Source organism: Prionailurus bengalensis, chromosome C1 (assembly GCF_016509475.1).
Source record: "Prionailurus bengalensis isolate Pbe53 chromosome C1, Fcat_Pben_1.1_paternal_pri, whole genome shotgun sequence".
Classification (NCBI taxonomy): domain Eukaryota; kingdom Metazoa; phylum Chordata; class Mammalia; order Carnivora; family Felidae; genus Prionailurus; species Prionailurus bengalensis.
The window spans coordinates 69,355,183-69,378,253 of record NC_057345.1 but is presented as its reverse complement, the minus strand read 5'-3'; positions in this window follow the sequence as shown (position 1 = coordinate 69,378,253).

Sequence of the window (23,071 nt, the reverse complement as noted above, 5' to 3'; positions counted from 1 at the left end):
TTCGGTAGAAAGACCTTGCTCTTTGCTGCTAAAAAGAGTTTAGAGTTATCTTATTGGAAAACAGAGCCATTAAACACCTTAAGCAAAGACTCCTGGCTGGTAGCATCAAGAACTGATTTGAAGAGAATAAGGAGAGATGAGAATAACAGTGATTATGCAATAGTCCAGGTAAAGAATGAGGAAGCCTTGCATTAAGGCAGGGACTTTGATAGCAGAAATAATGAGTAATGTTAATTAATTCATTTGTGGAGGGGAAATGAGTGAAGAGAAACCAGCTTATTGCTGAGTATACGGTGACAGCCTCTACTGATACAAATGTAGAACCTAGAAACTCTTACAGAACAAAGCGTATATATATATGGGGGTGGGGACATTGAAGGGAAAGGAAAAGATGGACTGGACGAGTTTTTTTAGAGATTTTAAGGTCAATTTGGTACATGTTGAGTCTGATGGATAGTCCAGTAGAATACTGATGGTTGGAAGATCACAGGATTGACTGCAATTACTCACGAAATATTTAACACATTGTGTTCTCAATTGTGAGGATTTTCTAAAATATGTATGCCCATGCCTTTTCTTAGATATCATGATTCAGTATTTCTGAGGTAAAGCTTAGGCTAATAAAAACAAACCAATAATAATAACAACAACAGCAACAAAACACTGCCCAGCCCTAACAAAACACATCTGTAGGATTTCCACTGGATAGAGCCCCAAAGTCTCTAGGCTATCCCCGTTTCACTGTGTTTTTTTTAATGTTTATTTTTGAGAGAGAGAGAGAGAGAGAGAGAGAGAGAGAGAGAGAGAGGAGCAGAGAGCGAGGGAGACAGAGGATCCAAAGTGGGTTCCGTGATGACAGCAGAGAACCCAGCATGAGGCAGAGAGCCCGATGTGGGGTTCAAACTCACAAGCTATGAGATCACGACCTGAGCTGAAGTCAGATGCTTAACTGACTGAGCCACCCAGATGCCCTCACTGCTTTTATACTAGTAGGAGGAGTAGCACTAGTAGAACGTAGTAGTGTGTTACAAACTATGGGTCACAAACTATTGGTTGCTCATAAAATCAATTTAATAAGTTGCAACAAAGGTTTTAGTCAAACTTAACACAAAAAATGTCAGAACTAATTGCACATAGAATAAGTATGTTTAATAGTTTTTTATCTGTTTTCTATATTTCTATTTGTGTAGATGTATATGTAGTCTGTGTGTACATGCACCTGCACACATGTACTGGTTTATAATGTAAAATTATTTTTTTTCTTTCACAATCAAAAAGTTGTAAAGCCACTGTTATCCATGACAAAAGGAATTATAGCTAAATGTTACAATTTATTTTTAATGTCAAGGTAGTCAAATCTTATGAAGAAAACTGAGCCAGGTATGAGGTGTGATTCTATTTCTAGCTTGGCTACCTATACAATGTTGGTTCCATGAAAATCAAGATTTCCAAATGGCTTTATTTGTAAACAAGAAATACCATAGCACTTGTAAACCACCTCACTAACATTAATTTAATAAGACCACTTATGTCAAGTACTTTGAAATCTGAGAGAAATAGACTAACAGCTTTTGAATTTCATTTTATTGTTTACAATGAACCTTCACAGATGTAATCATTTTGGCTCACAAAGGAAGTCTATGAGATAGCTAGGAAAGGTTGCTTTATCCACATTTTACAAATGAGGAAATCAATCACAGAGACGTTAAATGTACCTAGGTAATCATAACATTAACACTTCTCAAATATTAATAGATATTTCTGAAAAAAAATTTCTTCCATTTGTATTCAATAATCACATTAATCAACGCCTACAAAGCTAATGATCTCATGACATTTTTCCTCCATCACCCACAGAAGCCAATATTGTAGACACATAATCTAACCCTATTTTGCTACGAAAATATTTTTCCTTCATATTTTTGTTCAACTCTTACAAGATAGATTAATAGTTGCCTACCCATAATTTCCTCATTCTTATTTGCTAAGGAGACCCCAGTTTTATGCATGTACCTATACCTCAGAAAATATATTTTTGTTCTCAGCTCAAGAGCAAATCATGAATGGGGCGCCTGGGTGGCGCAGTCGGTTAAGTGTCCGACTTCAGCCAGGTCATGATCTCACGGTCCGTGAGTTCGAGCCCCGTGTCAGGCTCTGGGCTGATGGCTCGGAGCCTGGAGCCTGTTTCCGACTCTGTGCCTCCCTCTCTCTCTGCCCCTCCCCCATTCATGCTCTGTCTCTCTCTGTCCCGAAAATAAATAAAAAACGTTGAAAAAAAATTTTTAAAAAAAAGAGCAAATCATGAACAATTTAACTCTATCAAGTTTATACAATTCTCCTTAACAATGATTGGCTTACAAATGGATATGACCCATTCTGGACAATGGGCTGCCAAGAGAGATCTCCTACATCAAAGGGGAGGGACTTAGAGTAAGAAACACAGAGAAGAGACTGTCATTTTATTCCTCTGGATGGTCACATATCTGAATGCCTCCTGGAACTGTAGCATCCCTACTGGGACCACAGGAGCAGCTGGCCTGACAACCAAGGCAATTCCCTGAAATTGTGGGAGTGGGAAGATGCAGAGAACCTTAATCTCTGCTGGCACTGTTGAACTGCTTAACTACTTGACTTTGGAGTCATGTTGCATGCCAGTGACTTACATGTGAAGTGATAAACTTTCTCTAGAGTTAAACATTTTGAGATATGTTTTTGGTACTGGCAGCCAAACACATCCTAATCACTAAAAGTCCCCATCCATTTGGCAAGCTTTTGAGATTAAATACTTTAAGTTTCCACCTAACTGATTTTTGTTTACCACTTTAACAGTAAGTTAGGAATATTCTAATTTTGCCTATGTTTTTTTTAATCCAGTTAACCTAAAATACTATTCTATACCTATTATGTTTATTTATTGAGGGACTATTTTCAAAGATTTTTTATATATTCAGGGAATCCAATGTTTTTATAAATCATTCAGAGACACACTGGATAAATAATGACATCCAATGTATAAAACGCATTCATATGCTAATAATATCTCCGAAGTGTGTAATTTTGAAAATATTTAGTTGACTCATTTCATACTACTTTGACTTACTACCTTTTGAGTAACATGGTGTATGTGTGAGAAACATGATATATGTGTAACCGAGCCAATGGACATAAAAGAGACATGAATGGCCGCAGGGTGCATCCAACACTTTTTAAAATTTTATTCAAAACTGTTTATGTGTGTTTACACATATTTCTCTAGGTAGACTGTCCATAGCATTTATCAGTTTCAAAGGATTAAGAGCCACTATGTATGAGAAAATTAATCTTTTCCTTTACTATTTTTGAATCAGATTGACACAAGCCAACAACCATTCATTCAAATAGAGAAGGAGAAGGATTTGATCTCTGATTTGCCACTTCATATGAGCATAGCTCATATACATAGATTATATAGGAGGCTATACCACTTGGTAGAGTCTGAAAAATACTACTAAAAGCATTCGATGCTTTTTAAGAAAGGAAGACATAAATTAGGCAATTGGATTTTTGGTTCTGCATCATTTCGTCCACAGCAATATAAAGTGGTTTAATTTTCTTTCCAATAAAATTTCTTTCTCAATAAAATAAGCACATGAAAAATGTAGAAAAAAAATCCTTGGAATGGTACAGTATGCATACAGTTATACTGCTAAACTTTGCAAGAATAAACCTAACACATTTATCATGGTGTCTACCATTCAAGGTTTATCTCTGAAAACTCCATCACACTCCCTACTCCATCCATACTTGGGCACTAGCTATAAAGAAAGTACTCTTCCCCCTATTATTAAAACTTCCATTTCTCTGTGCACCTGAACATACCATTCCCTCTTCTACAATGTCCTCTCCTCTCTTCTTTACCTGTTGCCTGGCATGTGTCCCATTATTCAGTACTTGTTTCAGAACCACCTCCGCTGAGAAGAACTTCCTAGGAAGAATATATGGCACTCCCTGCTCTTTGCTCTCATAAGATCCCAGGCACTCATTCAACAAGTATTTACCTAATGCCTCTAAGCACTGGGAACACAGCAGTGATCAAGCGACATTCTTGCTCTCATAGAGATAATACTGTAGTGGGAGTAGATAGATAATATGCAAATAAGCACATAAAACAGAAGAGGTAATAAGTTCTCTGAGGAAAAAGAAATCAGGGTAAGAAAGGGTGTTAGGGGCAGAAGACAACTGTTGCAGGTAAGGTAAGGAGAAAAATCCTCCAAGAGAGCAGAGCATTTGAGCAAATCTCAAAATTAAGTGACTACCTAGAAGAAGAGTATCCGAGGAAGAAGGGGCAGTGAACGCACAGGCTTGGATGTAAAGGCATTCGTGGAAGTTTAGAGAAAAAAGAAGGAACAGAGGTAATGGAAGAGGGTGAGAGAAATGGGAGATAAGGTCAAAACAGTAGCCTGGTGCCAAATGGCAAGGACTTGCAACTTGTATGTTAGTAAGATAAAAGCATTGGGAAATTCTGAGCAAGATGTGACTTGACCTTATTTCTAAAATCTCACCACAGCTGCTTTGAGTAGAGCACATATTTGTCAGTGAGAAAGCAAAGAGACATACAAGAGGCTACTGCGGTGCTCCAGATGGAAACTGGTGGTGGCAGCTTGTCCTGGGATGGCTGCAGAGGCAGGGATGTGAAAACTATGAATACTGGCAACTCTTGAGGGAGTTTGTTTTAGCAGAGAGAAGGGAAATGGTTAATTCACTGGAGAGGGCAGTGAGGGCAATGGATAATTATCATTACAATATATTACAACATTCATTACACCAATGGGAAAGAATGCTGGTGATGTGGAGTTGAGAGGGGCTAATTGCCATGTCCTTTAGTCGGAGAGAGACAGTGGGATCCAGGATGAAAAAAAACCGAGATGGCCTTTGTGGGCCAGGGACATATAGTTCAACTACTGTAGTGGACAGAGATGCAGAATACTTGAGTGCAGTACCAGTGGGGTAGTAGACTTTGTGGTCTAACTATATAGCCATCCTGTAGATGAGGAGAAGAGAGGAGAGAAGAAAAGATCGTAAGAAGCCTTTTATTGGGTGTTCTGTTTCTCTTAGAAGGTGAAACATACTATGGAACAACAGTAGGCAATTCACAAGATTTTGGGGAAGGTCAGAGAATCACTGGAGGTGATCTAACTAGGACAATATCCAAATTGCAATGACATAATTGCTCACAGAACAGTTTTCCGCTGCTGCTGGGAACCCCAGATTTTCCTGCCTATAAATCCCCAGGCCTAACTGTTAGAACTGGGACATATAACACTGGCTACTTCTCAGTCACCTTCACCAGAAAAAATAGATACTGCATCGTGCTTCTTTCTTCCTGCAGTATGTTTCCTAATCAAAACCTTGCTTGGGAACATTTGATGGGAGAAATCTACAAAAAATTCTCGAGCTATAGCTGTAAACGAAGTTTAAAATTTAAGTTTCTGGTGTCTGCCTTGGAGATTGAGATCTCATAAAGGGAGAGATTCCCCATGCATAAAAAGGGTATCCAGAAGATGGTGGGCAACCAAAAATACAACAAACTTAAACTACAAGTGTTTACATATTTGCTGTTATACTCCCCCCAAATGTTTTCAACACACAATAAAAATAAGCATGTGATAATTTTTGTTGCATAAAAAAAGATAAATGAAATGAGGAACTTCATTTTTATGCATGGCCATTTGTTATTTCTTTAAATCCTGGTTCCCACCCCAAATTATACAAATAATATAAACTAGGGGCACCTGGGTGGCTCAGTTGGTCAAGTGTCTGACTTCGGCTCAGGTCATGATCTCACAGTTTGTGAGTTCAAGCCCCACATTGGGCTTGCTGCTGTCAGCATGGAGCCCGCTTGGGATTCCGTCTCTCCCTCTCTCTCTCTGCCCCTCCCCTGCTCACGTGCTCTCCCTCTTTCAAAAATAGAATAGACGTTAATAATAATAATAATATAAACTAAACTGGGGTATTAGAGCATAAATTGGGGAATCTTAGAGCATTAAAATATGACCTTCAATCTCTAGGACTGTTCTAGAAATTAAGACTATTTGGGGGGGCTGGATCATTTTGAGCTTCTGTTCATTTCAACACAACTGTCCTAAGAAGGTGCTGGCTCTCTGGTATGGTAATGTTTGAGAATAATAGAACAGAGTGAGAATTCATTCATTAAACACATATTTATTAAGCCCCTAATTATAGTTACACATTCTTCTGGGTGTTGAACACACAGCAATGAACAAAAGAGATAAAAATTGTAATGCTGATGGCATTACAATTCTAGAAAAAAGGGATGCGCTCAATATCACAATTACCTTTAAGTGATGACAAAATTAACACGTTTATGACAGAAAAGCATAAGAAAAAAAATCACCTATTATAGCACTAATGTAACTCTTGTGCTTTTTGATACACGGTACTGTGGGGCTTTTTTTAAGTATCTAAATCTGCATATTTATTACAAAAATAGAATGCTACTTAAACATACAGTTTTCCATTTTGCTTTTTTCACTTGGTACTAGTTCACGAGTATTTTCCTATATGATTATGCATTTTTTATAAAATTTTGTAATGTGTACATATTACTCTGTCATAGAAAAGTATCATAATAAGGTCCTTTTTACTGACCATTTTAGATAGGTTTCCAATTTTCCATTATTATAAACAATGCTGCAGTGAACATCCTTGGACTTCTATATTTGCACATTTATCTGATTATTTCTTCTGAATAATTTCACAAATGTGAAACTGCAAGGTCAAAGAGTAACCATATTTCAAAGGCTGCTAATATATAGGCCAACTCTTGTCCAGAAAAAAATTGTGCCAATTTTGTTCTCAGCTGTACTGTGTAAGTGAGCGCCTATTTCCTACACCCTAGCAGATTCTACTTTTTTGATTATTAATCAACTTCTGATGATTCAGCCAGGGACTCTCGCAGTAGGGAGAAAGGTAGTTGGGCAGCTGTCGCTAAATGATAAGTCAACAGATTTTTCGATATGTACCATTTATCCACAAGGATTACCCTGTGCCCAGTGGGATCCTCACCTGTTTCGTGCTGATAGGAATGCTTACGAAACTTCTGAGGGAAGAAAGGAAAAGAGGAGAGAAAATATGTCAGTAATTCTCACCCTTCCAATCCATTTTTTCATTGATAAACAATATTAATTGCATTGAAAAAATATTTAAATAACGTCAATACTGACAAGTACAATTTAGCTCTATGGGTATGTTTGTATGTAGTACACAGAGTTATCGAAGGCAAATGGAAATACAGTTGAGATGACATATTATGCATCATTAAATAATAAACACTGAACAATGTGAGAAAGCATCTTCTATCTCTTGGAATGCCTATATCCTAACTTGACATAATCTGTAGAATCCAAAGGAAGAGATGATACTAAATGGATAGTCATTTTTCTTAATGTCTGCCCCACTTCCCAAATTGTACTAGTTTATACTTACTGATTTTAGTTCATTAAGTTAATGCTTATTGTTTAAGCCTTAGGTCGGACTGTTTCCTGAGATGTGGCCAATAACCACTTAACACCAGGGGTAAAAGGATGTTCTAGTGAGACAACTCTAGAAGTCACTGGCTTCTAATTCAGAATTAGTATCCCTAATTCAGAAATCTCTATCACATAAGATACCATGAAAACAAACAAACAAACAAAAAAAGATCTCCCTTAGCTAGGAGAACCTAGCTAAGCTGTGTCAACTGGGAAAACCACTCAGAGTACACAGCCCTTTATTGTTATTATTGGTGCTGGCAGGATCCCATCTCTCTCTGCACAGCCTAAACCCACAGCCTTTAACCTCTCATACCAAGAAAGGTGTTCATAACCAGAACAAAGGTTAGAAAGCCCCTATCGTCATCCCAAGTGACAGCTCTGCATCTTTATAGATCCACTAAATGGGTAAGTCCTAGTTATATCTGTATCCAGGCTCCTAGTCAAAATCCTCTTGTTTCTTATTAACTACACCCTTCTCCCTGGCTTGAACTTGTACTTACTGAACAAACCCCACCAAGTTAAACCAAAATCTGTTTATGGCTTCCACTTTGGCCTCAGCCTTTCCCATCCATTTGCCACAGACCCCAGTGTCTCCAACAGTATAGACAGGTCCTCTGCTGGCACATTAACTGTCTGCATTTGTCTTAGCAGAACTAGATGATTATACAGCCTTTAGAAAGTGGAAGTTCAGTCTGAACTGCTTCAGGATTCAGACCGAGCATCTTCTGGATGAGTATGGTGTTAAATTTCTACAAATTTCCTCCCTTAACTTTCATAACAATTCTAAGCAATCGATTCTTACTCTACAAATGAGAAAACCAAGACATGGGCAGATTAAGGGACTTGTCTAGCTTTTACATAATGGAGCCACGATTTGAATCTAGGGTCTCCTGAATACAAACCAGTGTTCTTCTGCCTTATGATATTGAGATGGAATCACTCAGCCCAGGCTTTAACACCTTTTGAAACAGAGGTGGTTTTCTCCCATGGCTCGATTTAGTAATTTTCAGCTGAATAAAAAATTCCTGTGTCCTGCCCATGTGAGTCCCTCGCCCACGGCACCAGACCAAAAGACAGACTCAGGAATCTGACAGGCGGCCACCCCCTTGCACATGATCTATAATGTCAGATATGAAGCACAATTAACAAACAAAAGCAGATCTGGCCAATGCTTAATAATAGATGGAGGAGTTAATTGACCTATGCAAAACTTAAAAAGCGCAGAGAAATTATTAAAGTGTAAAAAGTATCTTCCCGCCTGTCTTATACCCAACATGGTCCCCTCAGCAAGATATGTCATCCCTACAGGAGTCCCACGCAAAGGTATCCCAATTAGTAAGAGACCTTAGGCATGTGAACATGTAAAATAGCATTCAGAAGGATTGTGATTATGTAACATACCAAATTTTTCCCCCCAAAAAATGAGCAAAAGAATAATTCTACTTTATGGCTCTTGCTTAATTGCCATCATGGACTAATCAGGAAAGAAAATGATGCTATCTCCTCTTGCTAACCTTTGATCTGCTCCCTACCAAGGTTTGTTTCATTTCCTCAAAACCGCAAAAAAGAGTAAAATGAGGTGATCAAGGCTGAAGTCACCCCCTTTGCAGTTTTTCCCGGCTTAATCATGGAAGATTTCTGTTTAAAAAAACACAGGGTTATTGCTGCTGATTGTCACAAAATTTCTTAACAAAATGCTCCTTTATTTCGGCTAAACAATGTTTTTCTTAAACCCGTTGCAGCAGTTACGTTTACTGACTACAATTAAAATTCTACCTTGTAGTAACATGGTTTGACCTCTATCTCAACATACTCAAGAGTCTTGGAGTTGACATAGCTAGTTTACGGTAAAAGACGAGTCAGTTTCTGAGACAGTCCTTATGCCAGGCAGAATATTACTGGAAATTCTATTAGGCTTTAAGAAGACACTGTGCTGTATTATGAATACCAATACTATTATTCCCCAAGTTTGCACACAAATTGTATAATCACTCAAGACACTACAGGGGTTACTTAGAAAACAAATGTGACATCATTTATCATATTGATCCTTGTCTATAAACAAAGAACTTGTATCTTTCCTCGCGACAGCATTTTCCTAAATGTCATTCAGCATTAACCAGAGAAACAAAATAATAACATTTTCAAAATCAGGATTAGCATTTAGGTTGTTGCTGGACATTTTAAGATACGACGGAAGTAGCCTTTAGTCCTTGTCTGGGGGAAGAAAAGAGAAGAAGACTTTACCAATGCTCATGCTTATCTTAGTCTAGAAAATCTGTATTATGCTTCTTTCCTCTAACATCAGAGAATGGTCACCTGCTTACCTGTTTTTGTCTGATTGAGTAATCTTCTCTGTAAGTTTAAAATAAATGAAAAGTGCTATACCTGTGGAATTAGAGATTTCTTTTCATACCTTGAGTGGACCTTGGTGATTAGTGAATCTACATTGGAAAACTAAAATCTGGAGGGCAAATATGTCTGATTCTGCCTTTATTTTACCAAATACATGATTTTCCTAATCTCACTAGCAGCTTAATGAAGAGGTTTTCCAAGAAAACAACAACAACAACAACAAAACAAACAAAAAAACAAGAAGTGATAAACATGGTCAATTATTGTTCACCAACTTCCTATGTCTGAATAAGAACACATTAGGTTAAGAGAATTGCTTTTCTTAGGGCTCCTGGGTGGCTCAGTGAATTAAGCATCCAACTTTGGCTCAGGTCATGATCTTGCGGCCATGAGTTCGAGCCCCACATTGGGCTCTATGCTGATAGCTCAGAGCATGGAGCCTGCTTCAAATTCTGTGTCTCCCTCTCTCTCTGCCCCCTCCCCCCCGCATGCTCTCTCTCAAAAATAAACATTAAAAAAAAAATTGAATCCCCTGCTCGCACTCTGTCTCTCTCTCTCTCAAAAAAAAAAAAAATCAAAAACAGTGTTTTAAAAAAGGGGGGGGGGTGGCGCATGGGTGGCTCAGTCAGTTAAGCATCTGACTTCAGCTCAAGTCATGATCTCATGGTTCATGAGTTCAAGCCCTGTATTGGGCTCTGTGCTGACAGCTTGGAGCCTGGAGCCCGCTTTGGATTCTGTGTCTCCCTCTCTCTCTGCCCCTTCCCTGCTTGCACTCTCTCTCTCTCTCTCTCTCTCTCTCTCTCTCTCTCTCTCTCTCAAAAATAAATAAACATCAAATATGTGGGGAAAAAATGAAAAAAAAAAGAAATGTTTAAGAATTGCTTATCATTGCCATTTACTGGACATTTTACTTGATGAAAGAAAATATGTCTTTATGCTATTTGTCCACAATTCTTCACACCAATATAGCTACCCAAGTCAAATTAGCTGCCTAATTAGAACTGGAAGAGACAGATGTATTTTAAATGGCTCCAAAATACATTATGGTACGTATAAATTTTCTTCTTTGATTCTACATTTCTATTTGTAATTGGAAATGGTCACAGTTCACATCAAGAAGGTTTTAGAATTCCCTCATGACCCTTTTATAGAAGAGCTCTAATCCATACTGACCAATGTAAGTGTTATTTTCCATTCCCAAATTCAGTCAGAACACTGCCTCTTTATTATCTTGGAAAAAAAAAAAAAGGAACATAAAACATGTTCTGCATCAAGATGGTTCTCTTTTTTCTTATCTTTCTCTTCAGAGTTTCTCTCTTCCTAATTTATACTTTTTACCTGTACTATAAACATTATTCCTTTGCATTTTTTATGATGATTTAATATCACAGTTCTCTCCCTTGTTTGTTCAGTTAACCTCTCCATATTGGCTCTTGTGTTTCCATTTTCAAAAGTTTGGTGTTTTTTTTTTTTTGAGGTTATTCTCTTTTTTAATTTCAGTAACTAGATGTTTGTACCTTTTAATTTCTTTTACCTATTTCACCTACCTCCCACCCTGCCCCAGAACTATCAGTTCGTTCTCTATATTTACGACTCTTTGTTTTGTTTTTTAGATTCCACATATAAGTAAAATCCGATGGTATTTGTCTTTGTCTGGCTTATTTCAGTTAGTATAATATTCTCTCAGTCCATCCCTGTAGTCACAAATGGCAAAATTTCAATATTTTTTATGGCTGAATAATATTCCATTGTATATACCACATCTTTTTCCATTCATCTATCAATGGACACTTAGGTTGCTTCCGTGTCTTGGCTACTGTAAATAATGTTGCAATAAACATAGGAGTGCATGCATCTTTTTGAATTAATGCTTTCATTTTCTTCATGTAAATACCCAGAAGTGGAATTACTAGATCACATGATATTTCTATTTTTAATTATTTTAAGGAACCGCCATACTATTTTCCATAATGGCTACACAATTTAAATTCCCATCAATGGTACACAACGGTTCCCTTTCTTTAAAGCTTTGCCAATGTTTGTTATTTTTTTTTTGATACTAGCCATCCTGACTAATGTGAGGCGATATCTCATTGTGGTTTTGATTCACATTTCCCTAAGATTAATGATTTTTGAGCATTTTGTGTATCTGTTGGCCATCTATATATCTTCTTTGGAAAGATGTCCTCTAGCCAGAAATACACACACATATATGGTCAATTAATCTACAACAAAGAAGGCAAGGCAAGGCAAGGCAAGGATATACAATGGGGAAAAGACAGTCTTTTCAATAAAAAGTATCAGGAAAAACTAGAAAGCTACATGCAAAAGAATGAAACTGGACTATTCTTTTACATCAAACACAAAAAATAAACTAAACTGGATTGAAGACCTAAATGTAAAACCTGAAGCCATAAAACTCTTAAAAGAAAACATAGGCAGTAAATTCTTGAATGTTGTCCTTAGCAATATTTTTCTGGATCTGTCTCCCCAAGCAAGGGAAACAAAAGCAAAAATAAACAACTGCAACTAAATCAGACTAAAAGGCTTTTGCACATGGAAGAAATCATCAACAAAATGAAAAGGCAACCTATGAAATGGGAAAAGATATTTGCAAATGATACAGCTGATAAGGAATTAATATCCAAAATATATAAAGAACTCATACAACTTAACACCAAAAAAAAACCCCACATAAATAATCTAATTTTAAAAGGTCACTGTTGTTTTAAATAAACTTATAGCAATTATGTTCCATTAATTTAGCAATAACCTCTTTCCAGTAATTCTAAATGGCATTTTCTGACTGATCTTAACATACTTTTTATGGAGATTTTTTTGTGCTTTGATTTCAGTGGCAATAAACAATCTTAAGTTATTGTCTACTTTTATCTCTTTGATTGGCTTTTCAATCTCTTACATTCAGTTGTGTTTCTCAGGACCCTGCCCTGAGTTCTTTATTCTTCAATCTTTTTTTGAATCTTTCACTGATTTTAATCACTATCTTCAACTATCCCCTCTATATGAACGATTCCTGTGTTATTCATGGAAGGCCAACCCCTAAATTTTTGGATTGTTCATGCAATGATCCCATGCAGGTGTTCCTGGTCAGTCACTGAGTCATTTATCCCACAATTGCCCCATTCCATCCATAAAGATCTCAGAGTTCTTCACTAGATCCTCTGTGAGAAAGAGAAAGAATATAAAGTCTGAGTAGGAATTTTATATTTCCTTGTGTTTTGGTTCTGTTTTCGTTTTGGACACACCCTAGAAGTTTTACCCATCACATTGAGCCTACATCATTTTGGCCAATACTTTGTGAGACAGAGAATCTAAAAGATCAATAAGTAACAGATGTAGAATGTGGACATGGTGAGAGGCTGCCTAATAGGGTGGTAAGGAGCACAATTTACAAAGCCATCTTGACAGTGGATGGGTCACTTAACCAATCCAGTTTCTGGTTTTCTCATATCTAAAATGGGACTAATGATATTGCCAAGCTCAAAGGGTTGTTATTATGATCATTAAATAAGCTAATATTTTCTGCAGAGCCTAGAACAGTGCCTTGCTCATGGAAAGTCCTGTCTAAGTACTTGTTATCTAGGTAAGTGCTAAGTGAAACAATAAAGCAGGGAAGATGGGAAGACAGTAGTTTTTAGAACTGCAGATCAGGTAGCCAGGGAATGGTTCACTGGGAAGGTGAAATTTGGGCAGAGAGTTGACAGAAGTCAGAGAGCAAATTGTTTTGCTATCTTAGGGAAAAACATTCTAGGGAGAGAAAGCTGCAAGTACAAAAGAACTGAGGCAGGAGTTTGCCTACTATGTTTGAGGAACTCTAAAGAGGTCAGGTCAGTGAAAAGGTAAGAGTCCCATTAGACAAATCAGAGTGGAAATGACAGTGGGGTGGGGCACAGGCCTATTAGGCTTTTTGATTGATGATTACACAGGTTCATCCTGGCTGCGATACTGAAAACAGTTTGAAATGAGGCAACAAACTACTTATGAATCCTACTGCAACATAATCATATGATAGACATTGATGGGTATGACCAGACAGGGAATGGCAAAGTGGTAACAAGGGGTAAGATTTGAGATATATTTTTAAATGAAAGTCCGTAGAGTCTGCTGTCAGAATAAATGTGAGGTGTGAGGCAAAGAGATGAACCAGGGATTATAAGAACTTTAGCCTAAGCAACTGGAAAACAGAATTGCAATTAAATTAGATGAGAACCATTATAAGAAGCATAGGTTGAGGAGGAAGATTGGGAATGTGGTTTTCGATATATTAAGTGTGAGATGCCAACTGTTTCTCTGAGTTAAGATGTAAAGTACACAGTTGAGTCTAGAGTTAAAAGGGATAACTAGACTGAAAATATATACTTGGGAGTTATCAGTGATATATAGTAATTAGAGCCACAAGAATAGATAAGATAATCTAGGAAGTGAGTATAATTTAATGAAATAGAGAAAGAACATATCCAAGCATTGATCCCTGGAGTGCTCAAAGGTTTACAATAGAAATGACAACAAACATAGGAAACTGGAAAGGACCAGTCAGTGAAGTTGAAGGAAAACCAAGGAAATGTGGTGTCCTAGAAGTCAAGTGAAAAAAAAAAATCATTTTAAGAGGAAGTGATCATCAAGTGATCAACTTCATCAAATAGGTTAGTTGGAAAGAGGACCAAGAATTATGAGTTAGAATTAATAACTAAAAGGTCTTTGGTGAACTTGAAAAGATGAATTTGCAATGGAGTCATGGAAACAAAATCTTGGGATGAAGGGACAATGGAAAAGAAAAATTAAACAGAATGAACATAAATTTTTCAAGGAGTTTGTTATAAAAGTAAGGAAAGAAATGGGGTGGTAGATGGAGAGTTAAGTAAACAAAGAAAAATTAGATTTTTTTGTGCAAAAGAATTTTTTGCTAATGGGAAGGGCCCAGCAGAAAAATAAAGAAAGAAAGAAAGGAAGAGATCAGTAACATTTAGTTCCAATTGAATCAATGAGCCCATCCCATCCCTGTGAACTACACTTTTACTGCTGCTCCTATCTACCTATTAATTTATTCAGTCCGATCATCAAAGGTCCAAAGCCAAAGCATTGGCATACCAATTTTACAAGCACTCCCATTTTTTGCTAACAAACTTGGAAATCATGAGAATCTTTTCCTAAAACATTACCTCTACTCTTTACTTTGCATGAAGACTGATTTTCCTAAGATGGTGCCTCTTCTCCAGAAATTTACACAAGTGAAGAATGCTCATGGTCTCAGGCTCACCTTGATCAGTTGGTCAATCTTGATTCATTTATCTGACTACTCTCTGGGACCCTTTGGACAATCACTTTGACCAAATCATTGTTACCAAAAGTTTAAATTCTCTTTTCTCCCCTTTTTATTGGGTCACACTTACCTCCAGCACTGGTTATACCCATAAGAAAGGTCACCAATTTCAGTTGAACTTATTCCTATTCAACATTTTTCCCCCATAGTCTGCAGTGACTGCTCAAATCTCTTAGGTTTCCATTTTCATGTCTCTCTCTCATTCTAAGATTATTTGGTTCACTCATTTTACCTTTACAGAGGCCCTGCTACATTTTTAATTTGGTGCCTGGCACTAGTTATACAAAGGTCCTTGACTTCAAAGATCTTACAGGATCAAAAGGAAGAGAACAAGATTAAAAGAAAAAGTCAAAGAGAAATAATGGAAGAGAAAAGAATAAACAGAATCAAATAAACAAAAACATCTAATACAAACTGGTTCATGTTTTAACAAAGGCATTAAGCAAATTAAATCAATGTAGAAGAAAAAATAACTCTGTAAGAGGAGAAGAAGAGAAGTCTGACAGAAGACGTGGTATTTGGTTTGGGAGCTAAAAGATAACCATACGTTTTACAAGTTCCATACGAGGAGATTGGACAGAAGGTAATTCTAAGAGGAGGGAATTTCTAGAGCAAGAAAATGAGGCATAAAATCATGCCTTTCTCATGAAATAACCACTAACTTCAATGTTCCTAGAGTGTGCAGTACAAGCTAAGGATTTTGGACTACTTCTTTAATAATGTAAGAACCATGAAAAGTTTTTGCAAAGAATGAGTAGAGATGTGTATGTCTGTTTAGGAAATATTCCTGGAAGTAATGTGGAACACAGACATAAGAAGGAAAAAGACTCAATACAGTTACTGGAACTGGAATACTGGAAACTGTGGCAGGACACCTGGGTGGCTCAGTCGGTTGAGCATCTGACTTCAGCTCAGGTCATGATTTCACAGCTCATGAGTGCAATCCCCATGTCGGACTCTATACTGAGCTCAGAGTCTGGAGCCTGTTTCGGATTCTCTCTCTCTCTCTCTCTCTCTCTCTCTCACTCTCTCTCTGCCCCTAACCCACTCACATTCTGTCTCTGTCTCTCTCAAAAATAAGTAAACATTTAAAAAAAGAAAAAAGAAACTGTGGCAAGTGTCTAGAAAATAAATGGCAAAGGACTCTAGAGCAATGTCATAAAAAAAAAACAGAAAGAGTTTGGCTTGGTAATTTTTAATGAAAATATATAATTGAAAAGATTTGTTGATAAATTGGATTTAGCAAACTATGAAAAGAGAAGAGTTAAGCTTGACTTTGATACTCTTAGCTTGGGCGATTAGGTATATGGCAGGTGCATTAATTACAGTAATGAACACAGGAAGCTTTGAAATAGAGGGAATGGGAATGCAACAAATAGGTTAGGTCTGAGATGCCTTTAAAACATCTAAGTACATATGTCCAGTCAAATTCAGAGCTGGAGTTTCTGAGAGATGTTGAGGCTGAAAATATTTATTTAGATGTCATCAGGACCTAGGTGCAAGTTAAACTGGAAACATTGGACTAAGTCCTCTGAGAGAATGTCAAGTAAGGGGGAGAAAAAGGATATCATGAAAAAGATATACACTTTGAAGGCCGTTAGGGCTGTATCCAGAATATAGTCTCCTTACCACCTATACTTGGCACCTATTTCCTCAATCTTATTAACCAATAAAAACTGACAAGGCTTAGCTCCTAAACTTAAATCTTAAAAAGTACTAGTCCCTAGCTTTTTTTTTTTAACTCCTAGCTTTCTTCTTTTTTTCCTTTTAAAAAATTTATTTATATTTTCAAAGAGTATCAGATGATTTCCTCAAGTATCTCTTCCATAACAGCTAGCAGAAATGCCCTAGAAGTTGCATATTAGAGAATCCTTTTATCATTGGTTCCTACTAACACTGTTTAATTTGACAATTCCATGATTTTAGCACATTATCATCTGTTTTGTTTTTCTAATGGAGACAAGTACTGTATTTTCAGATTCTTCTATATACCAGCACATTTAACACTCCACATCGGGTCACATCTCCATCAGACACCCAGTAACCTATGCAGCTTTTTTACTATAAATTTTCTGGATAAATTAGCCAATGTCACAAAGTACACAATCACAAAAACAACATTTTTTTTTCAGTAAGACATACAAAGTTTACACCCTCGCATACAGTACAGAAAGGTTACACCTAGATAGAGTATGACTTGATTTCAGCAATCAAATGTCAGTCGACACAAATAGGCAAAAAAAGAAACCACTGCAGTCTTGAACTGGGATATTTTTAGACTTTCATTTGAGCACATTCAGATGAGAACCCATCCTTATTAATGGATTAGAAAGTTAATTGATCTGTATTATGCCTGAAAGTGGCCAGAGAAAATGAAAAATAAGGGTACTCATTCTGTGCCCTACTCATATATTTAAACTCGCTCTATGTACTTTTAACTTACACCATCAGCACTTAATATACAGATAACTCATTTTAAAATTGAAAGGGTTATAGGGTTATAATTTTTATAATTTCTCCTCAGTAATGCTTTATATATTACATTTAAAGCACCCGGTAAAATACATCCAAGGATTTCAGTACCTCACAAACTTTACAGAAATTTCTTGGCCAGTGACTAAAACCCTGGCTTATTTGAGACTGAATATAATATCTACTAAATGAGGTAAGCAGTAAAATTATTCTTATGTGTATGCGCTCTCAATAATTTTTAAACTCCTTACATATCTTAGGAATTTAAAAGTATGTATTTTAAATCTGAAACTGGGTTCTGGGCTTCTACCAATACTCAATCTAAATAGTCTTGTATCACTAGCAGATTTTGCAATTCACCCCTCCCTCTCTTCCCTCCTTCTCTCTCCACCCCCGCCCCCTGCCCCCAGGTCATAAATATCCTGAACCACTTTACTCACACCGCAGCCTTCAGAGTATCCATTTACCTTGTATCACATACACAGTGGCCCAAAGCATCTTGTTTTTTCTTCAATAAGTGGTTTTTAAATCCCTAATAGTACCTTCAATTTCTGATCTTCTTTCACTACTTGATCTCTAAGGGCTTTATGAAAATTCTGTTAAAGTTTTCATCAATCATATCCTGTAACTTTTTTTTGCATGTAAAGTTTTTCAAAACAGCCTTTCATGTGAGTGAAGCAAAATTATTTTAGAGGAAATCTCCCATAGTTGTGAGTGGTTACGCACAGCCACGTTTGATAACCAATTCCTACTTGTGGTACTGTGGTTTTGCAAATACACACATGAGGAATGGGGAGAACCAATGTTGGGCTGGTTATTGCTGAACAGACTCAAGGCTACTTCGGTACTATTTTCAGCATCAGTGATTTCAATATTGTGTGATCTAAAATTCTTTCCTGCCAGGATCCTGTCTTTCCTTCCAGAAGATAGTGTTTCTCCACCAACACGAAATGACAACATTCCCTTCCTTCACCAACAGCTGTACATCTTTCAATTCTTGCGTTGGATGTCACAGGCCCTACCCGGTGCCTCCCACTCTTCCTGCCATTGTACGGTGAATGTGGAGAACGTAATTCTCTTAGTCGTTCATAAAGGCTCAAATGACAAATGAATTTTTCTACCCCTGCTGCTCTCTAAACTTTGGGAAGTATCAAGTGAACCATTAGCCATTTCATGATATTCAACTTGGGTGACCATGCTGGGAAGAGTTGCAATTTAATGCCTTTTTAAATGTATGGTTATGGGTTATATTGTATGTAGTTCTATTACATTTTTCTACCATGTTTTCCTTTTATTGTGCCATTAAAAATTTATTTTTTTATTTTCATCATCACATTATGATAATTGTTACATTTCCATTATTGTTTTCTCATTTCTTTTTATAATGGTTGTAAGATTAATAAAATCTTTGACATTGTCTTGGGAGGTCAGTAGTCCATGAATTGCCCTCTGCAAGCTTGCCATTTTGCATACCCTGCTTAGGTCTTATGTGGGCATCTCCTGTATGTTTAACAGTGAACAATGGGTTACTCACTCAATTTACTATTTTTTTCATCTGTAAATTGTACATAATATATAAATCTAACAGCCAGGTGCTGGTATTTATAAAGTGAAACCATTTTTCCTGGCAACCTAAAAAGGCTATTGTTTCTAGGAAAAATAAAGATATGTGTGAAAACTAGATACCTCAAAGATATTACTTAATGACATCTAAAGAACGTTAAACCACATAACAGCTAACCCATTGGTGGTAATAACATTCACAGTGCAGCTGAGATCTATTTTTAAAATTATAAATTAAGGATCAGAGGAAAGGAGAAGTTTAACTTTTGTTAACAGTAGGGAATGATACTGATTCAAAATAGGAATGAAAAAAAGATGCCCAGGCATGGTATTTAAATTTATTTGAGATTAGTTTCTTTCTAAACTAAAGAGGCAGTCCACTGTTTAAAAAGACCTTGATTAACAGGAGTTCTATTTTTCCATTTCTGTCTAAATTGTCCTAAATGGTTGCATTCTTTGTGGAGAAAACTGTTCACATCTACAGCAAATGCTTAAGCGTGTGTACTGTTCATGAGGGTAGAGACCATGTTGAGCTCACTGCTGCAGCTCTAGCGTCCACAACATCAGAGATTCTCAAAACATATTTGCTGAAAATCATTAAATAGGATAAATATGTGTGTATGACATATCATGGATATGCTAATTTAATATATAACTGATTTACACAAATATCATATCACATACACAGTAGTGCACTCAGAAAAAAGATAGCATTCGGACAAACTCTGTGCAATGTTACCAAAGTTTATTATATCGATGTTATTTGAGATCATACAAGCAAGGACATACAGTTCTTTGTATACCAGAGTGTCAGACTGTTTTAAAATTTATCTTTCACAGAGAACACATAGAAATCAAAGAAAAAAAAATTTTTACTCTCTATAAAAATATAAAATATGATAATTTTTTGCATTACAAAATTACATGCCATTGCATATCAGATATCTTTCTGATCCAATGCCTACTGCCCTTTTGGCTGCAAACTGAGGAACTACCAACACTAATTAGCAAATAAAATACACATCTAATAGGGCTCCTAAAAGATATGCTGTAGTATAACCCAGTACTTTGAATTTTAGCAGAGCAGCCAAAGATAAAAGAAAATAGCATGTCAGTCTCATAATTGATCATTATGTCACCTACCTTTCCTTATACAAAAACCATGCTTGTAAAATATTTGCTAAAGGCCATTTGATTTCACTCAGATGTGAACACCAGACCTAATTAAAGAGTACATTTAATTTCTAATAAACCTCCTTTCTTTGTAAGTTTTATGTTCTTGAATATATTTCTGCTCAGGTGTTGATTTCAGATCTTTGGAATTTTAAGTGATGCAAAAATTAAAACAATAACAAATTCCATTTACAATTTACTAAAATAACCTACCCTTTTATCTAATGTTTGGGTTAGTGATATAATTATATAGTTAAACAAATACACATCGAACATGAAACCTCACCATAATTCTATCTTGGAAGTCCATAACCGAGAGCATCTTATTTATAAAATCCATTGACAATCAACCACTACTTTCTTTTTTTTTTTTTAATTTTTTTTTCAACGTTTATCTATTTTTGGGACAGAGAGAGAGAATGAACGGGGGAGGGGCAGAGAGAGAGGGAGACACAGAATCAGAAACAGGCTCCAGGCTCTGAGCCATCAGCCCAGAGCCCGACGCGGGGCTCGAACTCACGGACCGCGAGATCGTGACCTGGCTGAAGTCGGACGCTTAACCGACTGTGCCACCCAGGCGCCCCCAGCCACTACTTTCTAAATAAGAGATCTTAAAAAAAACATTATGTATCAAATTCCAAAATATATATTATTTCATTAGCCACATTCCAGCTTATATATTAAGACATGAAAAATGTATTTGCAGATTACTCACCCACTCAGACTCCTAATAATTAGATGATTGAAACCTAGAAATCTGAGTGATCTATACTGAGATATGTATTATTTAAATGTGCTTTGATTTTCTTATAAATTTGAAACTTTCTAGATGTAAGATAGGTGCTTTTATTAATATAGAGGAAAAAAGATCAAGAGTGGTAGAATCCAAGAGCAAAGGCAGTATATCCTTCCAAGCATCCTAGCTGGAAAGAGATAGCACGTTTAAATTGGGTAATTAAAGACGAGTTTTAAAGGGAGATATTTATAAAGATCTTGGCCTAGTAACAGTGAGGAGCTATTCCTTGGTCTGATGGGAAGTGGAAAGAAAGTATTCGCCTGAATGAAGAGATAGAGCCATGTAGAGAGAACCACCTAGCTTCATGCATCCAGTCCTGGTGACCCCATAGGAAGGGAGTTGAGGAAATAAACTCCTCATATTCACTTTTTCCTTTGTTGGTCACAACTCCTCAGACGCTCTCCTAATATACTCTAAAACCAGCCCCTGTTTGCAGAAGGTGAGAGAGACCAGAAAAAATGAGAGGCAGACCGCACCAGACTGGTAGGTAGCAGGTTTAATAAGTAAGGGGACTTCTCTATGATGCTTGTCTTGGGCAGCTGGTAGATCTTCACACCCACCTACCAACTCTTGAAAGTTTACGTACAGCCCTTACCTAGGTTCAGTCACATATACCACCTGGGTGGTCTCAATACCACATCATTATCTCAAAGGCTATGTCCTTGGGGCAGCTTCCGGGAAAAGGGAAAGCAAATGGAACACACATTCCAAGGGCAGAGGAGGGGGTAAGGAGCTTCTGATTGCTGGGGTCCAATTCACAGGTCAGCCAGTCATCACATGCTCTCAAGGATCTTCCCCAGCACCCTTTCTCCACTGGCCAAACCCATCCAGAAGCCAGAAAACATGGGGATCATTGATGTAGCCCATTATTAAAGCAGAGCAGAGGAGAGGAGAAGGCAAGTGAATCTACAGGAGCCAACAGAAGATATTGAGCACAAAAGAGAACTGAAAAGGACACGTGTCAGAGGGTCAAGAAAGTAGACAAAGGAAATGTAAAATGCCCAAAGGAAAGCAATGGGTTACCAAGTAAATATGCAAGAAAAATGAATGAGAAGTCATCATGCTCTCAACTGGATGTCATAGTAGGGTATAAGCAAGAAAGTATCTAAAGGAATAATAGAAGAAATTCTAAAGAAATAGATAAAGGAAAGGAAATGAACAATTGTAGCACAACTACTGTGTCTCAAACATTTTGTTAGGTAGTTTTTTTTTAATAAGTGGTATCTTTTAATTCTCACAACAGACAGTGAAAAAGTCTTAACAGTTGTAAAGAAATGGAAACTATAACCCATAAGGAAATTTGCCCATGTATCTCTATTATACATGCCCCTGTATATTACCACTTAGTCGCCACAAAACAGTTTAACTACCAAAGCAAAGAGATCCAAAGTTGCCTTTAAATTAAGCCTAGTCTGGTGATGAATCATGCCCTCATGATTCTAAGAGTAATGAATAAAAACCTAAGAGTAATGAATAAAAACTTGTCTCCTTTCCAACAACTTCCGCATCTCCTTGTCTCACCAGGATCTCTGGAGACAATGAGCCTAAGATTGTACTGCTCTGTATGCCAAGTCACCTTCTACTAGATCTCTCATTCCCCTCCCTTCAAATGGAGCCAGGGAAAGTAAGTCAGGCATATAGTCTTACATTACTAATGTATGGAATCCATTAGGCAATTCTATTTGGACCTAAAAATAATAACGCTGCTTTTCTTCCAACATAAAATCGGCTGTCGCAATTCCACACTCTTTCAAAGCTATTTCCAGCAAGTTTACATTGTAGCTATGGTAGCATATATGTCTTATCAAATCCCTTTTATCAACAAAACAAATTTTATAT